Here is a 15,998-nt window from a genome sequence, read left to right as displayed (position 1 = left end):
CTATTGCTGTAGTGAGTGTCTACACTATAGTGCGGGATGGGGCACCTATGGCCCGTGGGTTGGATCAGGCCCCCTGGGTCATTTTCATCTTGCCCGCGGGCCACACACATTCAACTCACCTGCCTGGGGGGTTGCAGAAGCTCAGGGCTTCCCACCTGTGGGGCTGGAGCCGCAAGCACCAGCTCGCCCCATCGTGGGGGGTAGCCCTGAGTCTTGCACCCTTCTCGGCAGGTGAGTTGAACGTGTATGGCCCACCATTGATTTTTTTTTTCATGGGTCAGTGGCCCCAACACAAAAAAGGTTCCCCACCCCACTGTAGTGGCTTAAGCCTAAATGACATAATAGACAGTCTAAATGTAAGTATGGAAAATATTTAAGGAGTTATGGATCTTCAGGGGGTAGCCATGTTAGTCTGTATCTACAAAAACCAACAAGGAGTCCGGTGGCACCTTAAAGACTAACAGATTTATTTGGGCATAAGCTTTCATGGGTAAAAAACCCACTTCTTCAGATGCATGGAGTGAAAGTTACAGATGCAGGCATTATATAAAGACACATGAAGAGAAGGGAGTTACCTCACAAGTGGAGAACCAGTGTTGACAGGGCCAATTCAATCAAGGTGACTGTACCCTCTTCATCTATTATTGGGAGTCAACTACATCCACCCTGATCAAATTGGCCCTGTCAACACTGGTTCTTCACTTGTAAGGTAACTCCCTTCTCTTCATGTGTCATTATATAATGCCTGCATCTGTAACTTTCACTCCATGCATCTGAATGTAAGCAGAGTCAGGATGAGCTCTACCGTGACATCTGGTGGTGAATTATGGCAAGTGTGGAAAAGAATTTCAGGGGCTGATCTTGTTTGCATAGGCACACCCACCCTGCCTAGCATAGCCCATGGCAGCCTAAAATAGTCACTTTGACAGCTGTGGGATCCCCAATTTCTCTGTTATTGGGGCAGGAGGAATAAAGTGTTGTTACCCTGATTATGTGAATGAGGGATTATGAACTGGTTTTATGACAGAGGGTCTCACCATCAACTAAGGAGCACTCGCTAGACAAGGGACATGGGTTCCAAAACCCAGTGAATTGAGAGAGGTTGGTGACTTGTATGTGTACTGAATGGTATTGGGGTCTTTTGAGGGCTTGGAATACTAATTGCACTTTTTCTTTTCTTGACTGTTGAATAGCAGAGTGAATTTTGATTTTATTAGAAATCTAGCTAGAAGCTGCTGAGCTGAATTCACTTTGGGTCAATGGTGCATCAGCATTAGGGCTCCCCTACTACAAGTTGAAATCACTAAAAGAACTAAACTTAGTAAGCTGAGTGCTGTGTTAACTAGTGGGGGAGTCTGAAAATATATTGCTAAGGAGCTGGCAGAGCAGACCAGTTTGTAGGATGGTTGGAACAGCCTGCAGAGCTGAGCAGTTTGCAGGATGGTTGCACTGGCCCATGGAACAGTGAGCAAGCAAGCAGAGCGGTTTGCAGGGACTGCTGGAGCGGCTCACAGGTCAGCTGGTGGAGCAGAGCTGTTGGTGGTGAAGGCATCAGCAGAACTCCACGGAGAGGTGGGGCAGTCGGCCTCAGACCATGTAAGGTGCCCATTAACACCCTGTGTGCTCCCCCCATTTCCACCCAGGCTGGGTGTGTGTGTGTAAAACTCTGCAGATAAACTTTTGAACTCTGGGGTGGCACTGACCAGGGACAGAGACTTTTGGGTTGTTGGACTTTGGGGTGATTAGACTTAAGACCCTAAGAGGAAAAGGTGGGTCTTTTGCTCATGGTTTGTGTTATGAATCCTGTTTCTGGTGTTTCCCCAATATGATGTCACATTGTTTCCCTCCTTTATTAAAAGGCTTTTGCTACACTCAGACTCTGTGCTTGCGAGGGGGAAGTATTGCCTCCTAGAGGCACCCGGGGGGAGCGGTATGTAGTTACATGAAGAAGTGAGGTTTTTTACCCACAAAAGCTTATGCCCAAATAAATCTGTTAGTCTTTAAAGGTGCCACCGGACTCGTTTTTACAGAAAATTATGTTCTCAAAACCTTGGCGTTAAGGCAGATAACCAAGAGGTAACTTATCTTAAACAGGTTTCTTTCAAGCAGGAGGTAGCAGACACTTATCCCCCTGTTTGGTCATTGTGTGTTGTAGCCTTACATTGTGAGACATACTTGCATACAGAGCCAGCTGCTGACTGAAAAACTGCAAAAAAATCAACAGAGGAAGGCTACAGGAAAAAACAAACGAACGAACAAAACCCACAATCAAGAATGGGTGTCCTGCTTATGAAAAAGAACAAAGGACTATCCTGATATATGGATACTAAGAGACACTCTGCATCTTTCAATTAGGAGGCAAGCTGACAACGTGCATTTCATGAAGGGAGGATGACAGCCAAGTCTGGCTATAAGACGCTAGAAGGTATTCAGCTGAGCATTGCTTCATAAGACAAAAAAGTATCTAGTTAAATAAATCTAGGTTCTAGAATGTGTGTTATGATCTATTTTACACATAACCCTCTTTCCAATACTTCTACTTACTGTCACTCAAATCTCTATTTTGTTAAATAAACTTTTACTTGTTATCACTATAAACGTATCTAATTACTCCGTGTTAAACTGAGTGGTGATCTGAGGTATAATTGGTAAGCTGTGGCATACTGCTCCTTTGGGAATAACAGATTTGTCAATTCTGTGAATGTCCAGTAGAACAGGAGCTGGACACTCCACAGGGCTGTTTGGAGTATTTGGAGATTGGCGTGTGCCTATTGCTTACCTGCAGAGGGACAGCAGAGTCTGAGTATGCTGAGAGGGGAGTGCTTGTGTTGCCTGTAGCTGGTGTAGTCAGGGAGCTGACCTCTGGCAGGCAAAGCCAAGTCTTTCTCACACTAAGGATAGATGGTAGTGAGGTGCTTCTCTGCCCTGGGTACCCTCAGAAAGTGTCACAACAATAGGCACACAAATATTGTTATTTCAGAAAATTTAAAATGCTGCAGGATTCCTTCCTTTAGTGCAAGGCTATATCTACACTGGAGCTGGAGGTGTAATTTCCAACTGAAAGACAGAGCTGCACTAGCTCTGATTCAGCATGCTAAAAATAGATGTGTAGCCAAGGCACTACAAGTGGCTGGAGGAGCTACATGCCCCAAGTATGTATTGACATCTCATTTGATGTATTGGGATCAAAGATGCTAGGCACCAGCCCAGCAGGGTACCTGTGAGGGAGACAGTGTTAGCCAAAAGGGCTCGTTTTCCCCCGGAGCTTACCTAATTACACCAAGGAGGCACGGACGACAGGAAGACGAGTACCACTCCCTTTATTGATCGGTCAGCTGAGCGGGTGCTCTCATTGGCTAGTGCCAGAAGAGAGACACACCTTACATGGCCAAATGGGACCCTTTTTATAACCAGTAACAGACAACTTAGCTTACGTCCGTTTACATTATTTGGCTGACCTATAGAACCTGTAACTGTATCTGTAAAGGATAATAGGGTACATTGGATACATATATCATTTGGGGGGGGCAAGATAAATCTGTTGTGGATACATTTATCATTCTGAAGGGGAAACAAGATACATCCGTTGACCCTTTGTACTATATGTTTTGGAAACATACATGGAAACGCAGCTGCATATACTTGGGGAGCCAACATATACTTGGGGAGCCAAACAAGATAAGCAAAATAGCTGACATAGGTAAATACACGTCCCTTGTTCTATTGAGTTTTTTAAGCTTTCCAACAGTTTTCCCCCCTTTGAGAATACTCAACAAACTTTTGGCTGAGTTTTCTCATACTTTGAGGACAAAAAGCAATTAAGCTCTAGGGAGCTGGGGTTATTAATGAGGGGGTATTTAGTTCCACATTTATCCTCCCCATGGATCCGGCAGGATTTGGTATGTGGGAGCCCACACCCACCCTAACCGGTCCATATGCTTGGAAGGAGCACTGTAAATGTACACACTTCCACCCAGAAAGTGTCCAAGTATGTCTTTATGACCACAGATCAGATGGTTCCTGATGTGTCTGTAAGGGCAGTGGGCCAAGTCTGGTGCTCAAGATCACTCCAAATGGCCATTAGCTGGTCATTCAGGAAATCCTGAATTTTCAAACATACTAGATTTTACTGCAATGCCTTCCCAGCCTCAGTGATATTCAATACCATCTCTGTCAGTAACTTCTGGGTTATAGAATTAAGGGTGGAAATGACATGTACCTCACCAACTCCAGCCTATACTTGGGTTAGCTGAACTTCAGAAATAAGGCTAGTGGCCTTTTCTAGTTGGCCCAATTTCTTATCATGTTTTTGGCTTTGAAAAATATTTCAAATGACTGCTGCACTATTGGCCCCAGCCCACAGGGATCTGGTCAATTCCCTCTTTTTCCAGAGGAAATAACCCAGGCTCTTTGTTGTGCTAACCTAATGGCAGCCCCTTGTGAACAATTTGGGTATGTAGAAGTGATCTGAAAACTGGATAAGGGCAATGTCATTTAAAATCCAATTAGGGAGGGCAATACATACTGAAGGATTTATCCAAAACACAGGGCGCAGCCCGTAGAATAAACCCCAAAATCCAATTAATACCACATTCCCAAGCAGGGGTTCCACAAATTTCTTCCTGCCAGTGTATAATTCTTTGATTTTTTACCAGGGTCAGTTCTCAATGTCCTTTTTGGTCAGGAATTCCTGGACTTTGGCAATGTTAGTGGAGTGAGTGTTTTTTCTAGAAAAGTTCAAAGGCACAGTAAATCTGTCAGTGGACAAGGGAGAGGTTAACCAGCACGTTACCTTGTCCTTTTTCCCTGCTGTCCAGAAGGCACAGTAAAACTAGAAAAAGGAATAGGCTAATCATCAGTAGGAGAATTCTCCTGAGGTGGAGGGGTCTTTTTGCAGTGAGAATCCTGGGTCCAAGCAGTCAGTCTTTGGCACTTCACAGCGGTGTCAGTAGTCAGCAGGACTCAATAAGGGCCTTTTCAGCATAGAGCCAAAGCAGTCTTTCATTGGTGGACCTTTACATTGATCCAGTCTCCAGGGTCCAAGGAGTGGCAGGGCTGCTAGGATCTTTGGGTAGTGCTTCTTTACCTGTGAGAAAAGAAACCTAACACATTTCATTAGTGCCTGTCAGTGATTTGCAGACGTTACAGCTGCATGGGCACATTCAAGCCCCCCTTTTCTGGGTTATCAGCCAAGTTTTAACTGTGAGCAGTGTCCTTGAACGAAGTCGGTGTTTCATTTTTGGACTGAGCTTGCTAATTAAAGTTTTTCTCAGTTAACTCGTTCTTTTTCCTTTTCCCTTCTTGGCTTTTTTTATTTTTTTTATTTTTTATTTTTTTATTTTTTAAACCTACAAAGGAAACGTTTACTTTTTACTTATACACCTTTTGTTAACAAAGAACACATACACATTACCGTTATACAGTACATTAATCTTATTAGTTAATGTATGCCACATATACCCTTTTACTAAAATAACCTTATTACAGAGCTTTGGAACAACAAGCCAGGACAAGCACACCCACTTTGATGAGTTTATTTAATGCAACCTTTAGTCCAATAGCTTCCCACCATCCCCAGCCCTCTGGCTAGAAGTTTGAGGTAGCCAGAAGGATTTCATGTACAATATGGGGAGTGGGTTAACTTTTTATGTTCTTGCTTCCGAAGACTGTTAGTGTGCAAATTTTAAAAACAATTTTCAATTAAAAGGTTTGGCCATTGACTTTTTTTTTTACTTAAGAAAATGTATTAGACTTTAATATACCACATTTTTTTGATGTATTTAAACACTTTGTATTTTAAGTTGAACAAAACAAGTATCTGCATTTCAATTCAACCCTTCCACTTGATTTTAAACCGGACCATCCCATAAAAATATTAAACACAACAATTTTGGCCACGAGACAAACACCACAAGACAGAACATAGAACACAAAACATAATTTTTAGTGTGCCAGTAAATTATGGTACGTTGAATGCTGTTTAGCTGGTATTAGTTTTCTTTGATTATTTGAAAGACAAAAACAGAGGTTTACCCCTTCTGGGCAGTTAATTATTGCTTAAAATATACAAATACCCTTGTTGATTTTAGGCAAAACAGGGGAATTACCCCATATTTTTATATATGTTTTATAGGCAGCCCAGGTTTTAGTGGCTTTTACCTTATTAGTTAGATAACTTGCATTAATACAGATGCTTTCTGGCTTGCTTTTTACTTTTAACTCCTTTCCGTGTGGGCTACTGACAGTCTGATCATCTCACTGGACGCAATCAGAGTAAGCGGCGCCATCTCCCAGAAACTAGCTGACGCTCTTTGCTGAAGGGAGGTGTAGGAGAGTCGTGGTCATCCTCGTTAGTCTCTCCTGTGTGAGTGCCCTGTAGGGAGAGATCCTTAGTTTATGAGCCGCTAGCACGGACAGGGCACCCTATCTGCGTGTGTAAGTAGAAAATGGGTAAGGGACAGTCTAAACATTCCACCTCACCCCCTAAGGGTACCCCAGCATATTATATGTACGTACATTATGGTCCTAAAACCTGCAGGTATTTAGAGAATTGGAATCTTCACACGCGTGAAGATCCATCTAAATAATGCCCATTAGAAGGTACCTTCAATCTAGATAAGATCATATATCTCAGAGGAGCTTTTAATCACCAAAGAAAAGCCTCTGACACAGTGTGAGCAATTTGTCTAGGAATGGGTTAATTTGAAATTCAGCTTGGCAGAGAGATAAAGAGAAAGTTGCTTTATGCTCAAGGTTAAGAATCAGCGCAGACTATGCTAAGTACAAAGAAAAACTGCTTTCAGCCCCAGCTGGCTGTGGAAAAATAGAGACAGGCAAACCAAAGGCAATACAAGTTACAGAATTGAAATTGCATTTGCAAAGCTTAACTGTTCAGTGAGATCCAACAGTCTTTGCAACCCCGGAGCTGGTGTGGCTTGGTGACACTGGAGAAGCACTCCACATTCAGAAGCTTCTGTGTTATATCCTTGGGGCAGCCGGTTTAGGAAGAAATCACTTGAGGCCAGAGAGCAGACAGCTAACCAAAACCTCCATTTTATTTACAGAGACAGAGAGCTCACTCAGCCGGTTGAAACCGGCTGAGCTATCCCTTAATAGTCTAACTCAGTTGCCATAGTAACAAAACCTATGACAACCAAATACACAACATATTCTCCCCCCCTAATAAGAACATCCCCTAAATAAAACACACACTAAACTAGAGAAGGAGGGTAGACTGCCTCCATTCCCGGCTAAACCCTGGGGATTATTTTGCCCCATAACCGTGGGTTCGCCCTAACTAAAGATCCAGCCGATGAGGAGGCCTTCTGTCTCTAGGTGGATTACTGCGAACTTCTGGTGTTGTTGAACCCAAAAGTACTAGGGGCTCAGGGTCCGCAGCACGAATAGGTGAGGAGGTGGTATCAGCTCGTGCTGGGCAAAGGGGTATCTCAGCTGCCAGCAGTAATGGAGGAGAACAGTCAGGAACAGGTGACTCATGATTCGGTGTCTCACCAGGAGGGGTGAAGTCAGACCCCTCAACTGCAGATGGATCCTGTAGACTGGCATGACCTGGCAACAGCTGATCTACATGTCGCCGCCAGGTAAGATTCTCTGCAGTCCGGACTGTATAGGAAACAGGTCCTGTTTGAGTGATGACTGTGGCCGGGACCCATTTAGCTCTGGAAGTATAATTCCGAGCCAAAACTGGCTGTCCTGGGCTAAAGGTTCGGTCTTTTGCTCTGGGTGCCCGTCTGATGACTTGATATTGCTGCTGATGTTGCACAGTTTGTCTGGGTTCAGAAGGTTTCAGCAGATCAAAGCAAGTGCGCAGCTGTCGTCCCATCATTAGAAAGGCTGGGGAAGCCTGGGTCGTAGCATGAGGTGTGTTTCTATAGGAAAGTAAGAAGGTATCCAGACGCTTTTGAATGGAGTGTTGTCCCTTTGCTGATTTCAAAGCGTTTTTCATTGTCTGCACAAATCTTTCAGCTAATCCGTTGGTGGACGGATGATATGGTGCTGACGTGATGTGGTGTATCCCATTTGCCTTCATAAAATTTTGAAACTCCTGAGAGATGAACTGCGGTCCGTTGTCGCTCACAAGTTGTTCTGGCAGACCAAAACGACTAAAGAGTCCTCGTAGTTTTTGGATAGTACTCTCTGCAGTAGTGGACTGCATTATAGAGACTTCTGGCCATTTAGAATGGGCATCTACTGCCACCAAGAACATGCTTCCTTCAAGGGGGCCAGCAAAGTCAACGTGAATACGTTGCCACGGGTTTTCAGGCCAGTCCCATGGGTGTAGGGGTGCCCACTGGGGTGCATTTCTTACACCCTGACATGACATACAAGCTTTTGCCTTCTCTTCAATAGCACTGTCCAATCTAGGCCACCAAAAATAGCTTCGTGCAATTTCCTTCATGCGCACTATTCCACAGTGACTGGAATGTAGCTGTTCTAACATCTGTGATCTCAGGGGTGGTGGAATAATGACACGCCTCCCCCACAACAAACAACCAGATTGGACCGATAACTCCGTCCGCCTGGACATGTAGGGAACAAAGTCGGGTGAGACCGAAGAGGTTTGTCGAGATTTTCCATGCATCACCAGGTCCATAACTTGGGATAATACTGGGTCAACGCGGGTTGCCTTCTTTATCTGAGTAGCAGTGATGGGTGTATTCTCTACCTATTCAAAGTAGAAGATTTCCTTTTGGGCACTATCTTGATGTTTGACCGGTAAAGGCAACCTTGAGAGGCCATCTGCATTGCCGTGCAGAGTGGATTTCCGATATTTGATTTCATATGTGTGTGCAGAAAGTATCAATGCCCAACGTTGCATACGACTAGCAGCTAATGGGGGAATGCCTGTGTAGGGTCCAAAAATTGATGTCAGAGGTCGATGGTCTGTAAGAAGAGTAAACTTTCACCCAAATAGGTACTGATGAAACTTCCTAATTCCAAAAACAATTCCTAATGCCTCACGTTCGATTTGGGCGTAGTTAGTTTCTGCTTTGCTTAGAGTGCGTGAAGCAAAAGCAATAGGTCTTTCTTCTCCCGAAGGCATAATGTGTGACATGACCGCTCCCACTCCATAAGGGGAAGCATCGCAGGCCAATTGCAGGGGTAAGGACGGATCAAAGTGCGTTAGAACTTCAGAATTTAACAATGCATCCTTAGCTTTGTTAAATGCAACATCACAGGCTTCAGTCCACTTCCAGGCCTTGTTCTGCCCAAGGAGCTCATGAAGTGGTTTTAGCAGTGTGGCTAACTGTGAGATGAACTTCCAATAATAGTTCAGTAGTCCTAGAAATGAGCGCAGCTGGCTTACATTTCGAGGTGGGGGAGCCTCCACAATAGCTTTAACTTTTGCAGGGGCCTTATGAAGACCTGCAGAATCGATGATGTGTCCCAAATATTCAACAGAGGGCTTGAAGAATTCACACTTGTCTTTGCGAACTCGTAGGCCATACTCTTCCAGTCTTTGTAGGGTAGCCTCTAAATTCTTTAAGTGATCCTCTTCATTTCTTCCAGTGACCAGGATATCATCCAGATAGCACTGAACTCCTGACAAGCCACACAAGATCTGGTCCATAGCCCTCTGGAACAGGGCGGGAGCCGATGTGATTCCGAAGGGTAGGCGACAGTATCGATAAAGCCCCTTATGAGTCACAATAGTCAACAGCTCTTGGGACTTTTCATCGACATGCATCTGTAAATATGCTTGACTCAGATCAATCTTACTGAACTTTTGTCCCCCAGCCAGGCCTGCGAAGAGGTCATCGATGCGGGGAAGCGGGTATTGCTCTGCACACAACACTGGGTTGACAGTGACTTTAAAATCACCGCAAATCCGGAGAGAGCCATCTTTCTTTACTATTGGAACAATAGGAGTGGCCCATGAGCTATGGGTAACTGGTATTAGGACTCCATTGGTGACCAGGCGCTCCAGGTCTGCTTCAACTTTTAGCCTGATGGCATATGGCACAGTTCGGGCTTTCAGATATTTTGGTGGACTGCCAGGTTTAATGTTCAATGTCACAGTGATTCCCTTCATACTTCCCAAATCATCTCCAAAAACAGCAGCATGTTTCCTTAGTATAGGGGTTAGACTGGTTTCTTCTTTAGTCATCCGGTGCACTTCTGGCCAGTTCAGCTGAATCTTCCCAAGCCAAGACCTACCCATTAAGGCTGGGTAGTCACCTCTCACCACAAACAGTGGCAATTTAGCCGCCTGTCCATTGAGCTCCACCTTAACATCAATAGTGCCCAACATGGGCACAGCTTCACCTGTATACGTCTTCAGAACAGTTTTTGTTGCCTTAAGCGGAAGATGCTGTAGCTTTTCCTTATACACAGTCTCAGGAACCAGCGAGACAGCTGCACCGGTGTCTAGTTCCATGCGTATAGGTTTGCCCTCCAATAAGGGGGTTACCCAGTATTCATGTGAGCCCGCTGCCAAAGACAAAGCATGCAGTGGCACTTCCTCTTGTGAGGAGGTGTCACCTTGATCATCCTGGGTCTGCTCTAGGGTATGCAAGGTTCCTCTTTTTGTCGGCCAGACCACAGGCCTCTTTTTCTTTTGTTTACAGGCATACTCGATGTGTCCCTTTTTGCCACAGTGTCGACACACCAGGTCCTTACACCAGCATTCTGATGCCTGGTGACCCAGCTTACCACAGTGGTAACATTCTTGACTCTGCACCGTTTTGTGGGTCAGTTCTTGTGACACTTTTTGCACCCTAGGGGATGCACCGATGTATTGTGCCTCCCTTGTAGCCAGTTCCATGGAGACAGCAATATCAACAGCCTTCTGTAATGTAAGCTGAGCCTCTGTCAGTAGGCGCTTCCGTATTGCTTCATTGCAGAGGCCACACACTAACCTGTCACGCAGGGCATCATTTAACATCTCTTTAAATTCACAGTGTTCTGTACCCTATTATCCTTTACAGTTACAGTTACAGGTTCTATAGGTCAGCCAAATAATGTAAACGGACTTAAGCTAAGTTGTTTGTTACTGGTTATAAAAACGGTTCCATTTGGCCGTGTAAGGTGTGTCTCTCTTCTGGCACTAGCCAATGAGAGCACCCGCTCAGCTGACCGATCAATAAAGGGAGTGGTACTCGTCTTCCTGTCACCCGTGCCTCCTTGGTGTAATTAGGTAAGCTCCGGGGGAAAACGAGCCCTTTTGGCTAACAATTGGCGACTCCACCGGGACTTCTCTCCCTGTAGGGGGCGCTGACCGGTGGCCGAGGACGGCTCAAAAAAGTGGCCACCTCGAGCTGTTGGTTTCTTCAAGCTCCGGGTCGCCGCAATTGACCGGGACAGCTGCGCCCCCTCTATAGAGAACTCCAAACAACATGGAGGCAAGACGGTACCAGAAGAGGGGAAAGTCCAACTGCCGGATGCGGCCACTCCGGGCGGTAAGTGCGTTTACCTCCTGGGTTTGAGGGATAACGCCCCTGAAGTGTGGGTTAGACCCCATTAGGTGATTTATGTAAGGGAAGGTATCGTAAGTGGGTGGATGTTGTGTGGTCATGGTAAATAAAGCAAGCAGCGGCTAATGAATAATTCCACTAACTCCACTAGCCCGTGGGCCGTGCTGAACAATTACTGGGACTTAGAACAGCCCCAGGGCCTGCTTTTATTCCTGGTAGGGGTATTTTTGTTTTTCATTATATTGGTATGCTGGAAGCCGAAACTGTGATAACCGGGTCTAGGAGTGTGTGAACCCATCTCCTCTCCTCCCCACCCCCATACACCACATCACGTCAGCACCATATCATCCGTCCACCAACGGATTAGCTGAAAGATTTGTGCAGACAATGAAAAACGCTTTGAAATCAGCAAAGGGACAACACTCCATTCAAAAGCGTCTGGATACCTTCTTACTTTCCTATAGAAACACACCTCATGCTACGACCCAGGCTTCCCCAGCCTTTCTAATGATGGGACGACAGCTGCGCACTTGCTTTGATCTGCTGAAACCTTCTGAACCCAGACAAACTGTGCAACATCAGCAGCAATATCAAGTCATCAGACGGGCACCCAGAGCAAAAGACCAAACCTTTAGCCCAGGACAGCCAGTTTTGGCTCGGAATTATACTTCCAGAGCTAAATGGGTCCCGGCCACAGTCATCACTCAAACAGGACCTGTTTCCTATACAGTCCGGACTGCAGAGAATCTTACCTGGCGGCGACATGTAGATCAGCTGTTGCCAGGTCATGCCAGTCTATAGGACCCATCTGCAGTTGAGGGGTCTGACTTCACCCCTCCTGGTGAGACACCGAATCATGAGTCACCTGTTCCTGACTGTTCTCCTCCATTACTGCCGGCAGCTGAGATACCCCTTTGCCCAGCACGAGCTGATACCACCTCCTCACCTATTCGTGCTGCGGACCCTGAGCCCCTAGTACTTTTGGGTTCAACAACACCAGAAGTTCGCAGTAATCCACCTAGAGACAGAAGGCCTCCTCATCGGCTGGATCTTTAGTTAGGGCGAACCCACGGTTATGGGGCAAAATAATCCCCAGGGTTTAGCCGGGAATGGAGGCAGTCTACCCTCCTTCTCTAGTTTAGTGTGTGTTTTATTTAGGGGATGTTCTTATTAGGGGGGGAGGAATATGTTGTGTATTTGGTTGTCATGGGTTTTGTTACTATGGCAACTGAGTTAGACTATTAAGGGATAGCTCAGCCGGTTTCAACCGGCTGAGTGAGCTCTCTGTCTCTGTAAATAAAATGGAGGTTTTGGTTAGCTGTCTGCTCTCTGGCCTCAAGTGATTTCTTCCTAAACCGGCTGCCCCAAGGATATAACACAGAAGCTTCTGAATGTGGAGTGCTAAATCTGCCTAGCAACAATGACCTAGACACAACACTCCTCTCTCCCACCAATGGGTCTCTTCAAGAGATATCTCCCTTGTAGGCATATAGGTTACACATAACCTTGGGCCAAGCCACTTATCTTCTCTGTCCCTCCAGCTATTAAACTGGGGATAATATCTCCCTCCAGAAAGATTAGGTAATGAGTATTTATACAGCACTTGTCAGGAATTAGGATTTGCAGCTGACCCTGGGACCAGCTAACTCTATATGTCCCTAGTGAAAAACAGACTCACAGCTGAATCACAGTTAGCTTGCAGCAGAATCACCTGATTGTTCAGACCGCATGATTGGTGGGAATATTTAGCAAACTGCTTCTTAAGCCTAGCAGCAGCTCAAAGCATTTGCACATAGCTGTGTTAGCTGCTTGAGAGCCATGGATGAACCACATAGTGTATGTGTTGTTATAGCCTGGTCTTCATGGGCCAGGCTGGATGTCCCTTCCTCAGGTGCACAGGGGAGTAGGGGAGGGTTCAAGAGGATTCCCATCTTGTGCATTCCATGTGAGGAGCAACCACTCAGAATTGTAGAATCATAGAAAGGTAGGGCTGAAAGGGACCTTGAGAGGTCATATAATTCTGCCTCCTGCACTGTGGCAGGACAAAGTCAACTAGACTATCCCTGACAGGTGTTTGTCTAAACCAGGGGTCTCAAACTCAAATGACACCGAGGGCCGCATGAGGACTAGTGCATTGGCCCGAGGGCCGCATCACTGACACGCCCCCTTGCTGCCCCTGGCCCCACCCCCAATCCACCCCTTCCATGAGGCCCCGCCCCTGCCCTGTCTCTTCTCCACCTCCTCCCCTAAGCGCGCGGCTCCCCGCTCCTCCCCCCTCCCTCCTGGAAAGTGCTAAGCGCCACCAACAGCTGTTTGGTGGCTTGGCGGCGGGGCACTTAGGCGGCGGGTCCCGGAACAGAAGGGGCCCCCCACCGCCGAAGACCGGGCTGCGCTTCGGCGGCGGCGGGTCCCTCTTTTCCCCACCCCGGCCGGTCCCGCTTCCCACCCCGGCCCCGGCCAGTCCCGCTTCCCTCCCCCACGGCCCGGCCCAGCCCCGGCGGGTCTCAATTCCAATCCCCCCCCCCGGCCGGGCCCGGCGGGTCTCGCTCCTTCCCCAACCTGGCCCGGCCCGGCAGGTCTCGCCTTCCCCACCCCGGCCCGGCCCCGGCGGGTCTCGCTTCCCTTCCCACCCCGGCCCGGCCCGGCGGTCTCGCTTCCCTTCCCCGGCGAGTCTCGCTTCCCTCCCCACCCCCCGGCCCGGCCCCGGCGGGTCTCGCTTCCCTTCCCCCCCCGCATGTTTGAGACCCCTGGTCTAAACTGTTCTTAAAAATCTCCAATGGCGGGGATTCTACAATCTCCCTTGGTTCCTATTCCAGTGCTTAACTACCCTTACAGTTAGGAAGTTTTTCCTAAGGTCTAATGTAAATCTCCCTTGCTGCAATTTAAGCCCATTACTTCTGGTCCTGTGATCAGTGGACAAATCTCCTTTGCTGCAGATTAAGCCTAGTAATTGTTGTCCTATGTGTCACAGCTCTGGGCAACTGCACCTGTCTTCCCCCTTGGTGGTCCAGCAAGGGCACCCATTCTAGGCTCCTCAGCTTTTGCTTCTCTTGGGAAGAGACCCATGTCTCTCTTCATCCTGACTGGAGTATTTCCAGGCTGAACAGTTCCCTGACTACACTGTGATATCCCCAGCAAAAGACAGGCTGCCTAAGCAGGCTTGCTTGGCGTTCTCTTCTGAGATGGTTAATAGTGTAATTACCGTAGATATTAGTTATGCAGCAATTTTATTCTTAAGGTAAAACCAATGCAGAGAAAACATCTTAAAAACTATAAAAGAACCTACACAGAAGGGTAATAAGCTTACCAGACATCACCCCAGATCCAACATGGGTTCTGGCAGGTGAGCAGTCCTTCACACCCCACAGAGATTCAAGTTCATAATGCCCTTTGCTCAGCACAAGAACCCTTACGAATCTGTGGGTGAGTCCTTTATTCAGTTTAAGTTCTTTGAAGAGATTATTCATAGGAATCGGACAGACAATAGGTCCCTTTCCAAAGGAAAAGCTTCAAACAGCTGAAGAGTTATATTAGCATACTCCCTCTTCCAAGAGAGATCCTGGGAAACCCACTTAATTTTAAAAGTTCAAATTCTTTCAAAAAGTCCTTTGAAGTTCCTAGCATTAACCAAGGTTTAAATTAGTCAGATCTCCTAGAGGCATAGACACCGGACTTACCAATTTCCTGGGGGGTGCTCAACCCCCTACTTCATCTTAGGCCCCACCCCCACTCCATTTCCCCAATGCCCCACCCCTGCTCCAGCTCCTCCCCCTAGGGTGTCCCATATTCAACTGGTGCCTCCCCCGTAGTGGGGGGGCACGAGCAAAAGAGCAGGTCACGTATGTGTCCCCCAGCGCCCAGTCCCAGGGCCACCACATTGTCCCCACCCCATGTTACCTGCAGGGGGGCAGTCTGTCTTCCCGCTGCACCTGCCCTCCCTAACGGTTGCTGCTCTGCAGCCCTGCCCGGCAGCTGCCTGAGAGAGCCTGGCTGGGGAGGAGGTGGCTTCCACTCCCTGCCTGGCTCGGCTGCCGGGAATCCCAATACCTGAGCCCGGGCAGGCAGCGGGAGTCACCTCCCTGTTGAGATGAGTTCCTGTCTGCATCCTGTAGAACTTGCCATACCAGTATTGCCCTGGCCTCTTCGTTTGTCATTCAGTGTTAAACACATTCTAAGACAATATGCATTTCCTCACCTTTTGGGGGCGAAGCCAGACTTTAAGGCACCTGCTCCCCTACATGGTGTTAACTTCGCTTGTGCCAATCAGAAACAAACACAAACAAGTTTTGGGCCCCGTCCCCTATGACACTTCTATGATGTCATTGAGGGTACTTTATGGCCTGCCTGCCATGTGCAGGCAGGGAGAGGAGAAAGAAAAACTAATCCTGTGCATACCCGTGTATCCTGTGTATGCCCGTAACCGAGCCTGATCACCTCGAAGCCTCTCTCTCAGCTCACGTGTTTCAAACAGAGCTTCTACGTTTGCCGGTCATTATGCGTTGGTTTGTATTTGTAAGTATCAGTTATTACTAAATGCTGCATCTTTGTTTATAAATATTGTTA

This window comes from Mauremys reevesii, linkage group 13 (genome assembly GCF_016161935.1).
Source record: "Mauremys reevesii isolate NIE-2019 linkage group 13, ASM1616193v1, whole genome shotgun sequence".
Classification (NCBI taxonomy): Eukaryota; Metazoa; Chordata; order Testudines; family Geoemydidae; genus Mauremys; species Mauremys reevesii.
This window is presented reverse-complemented; position numbering follows the sequence as displayed.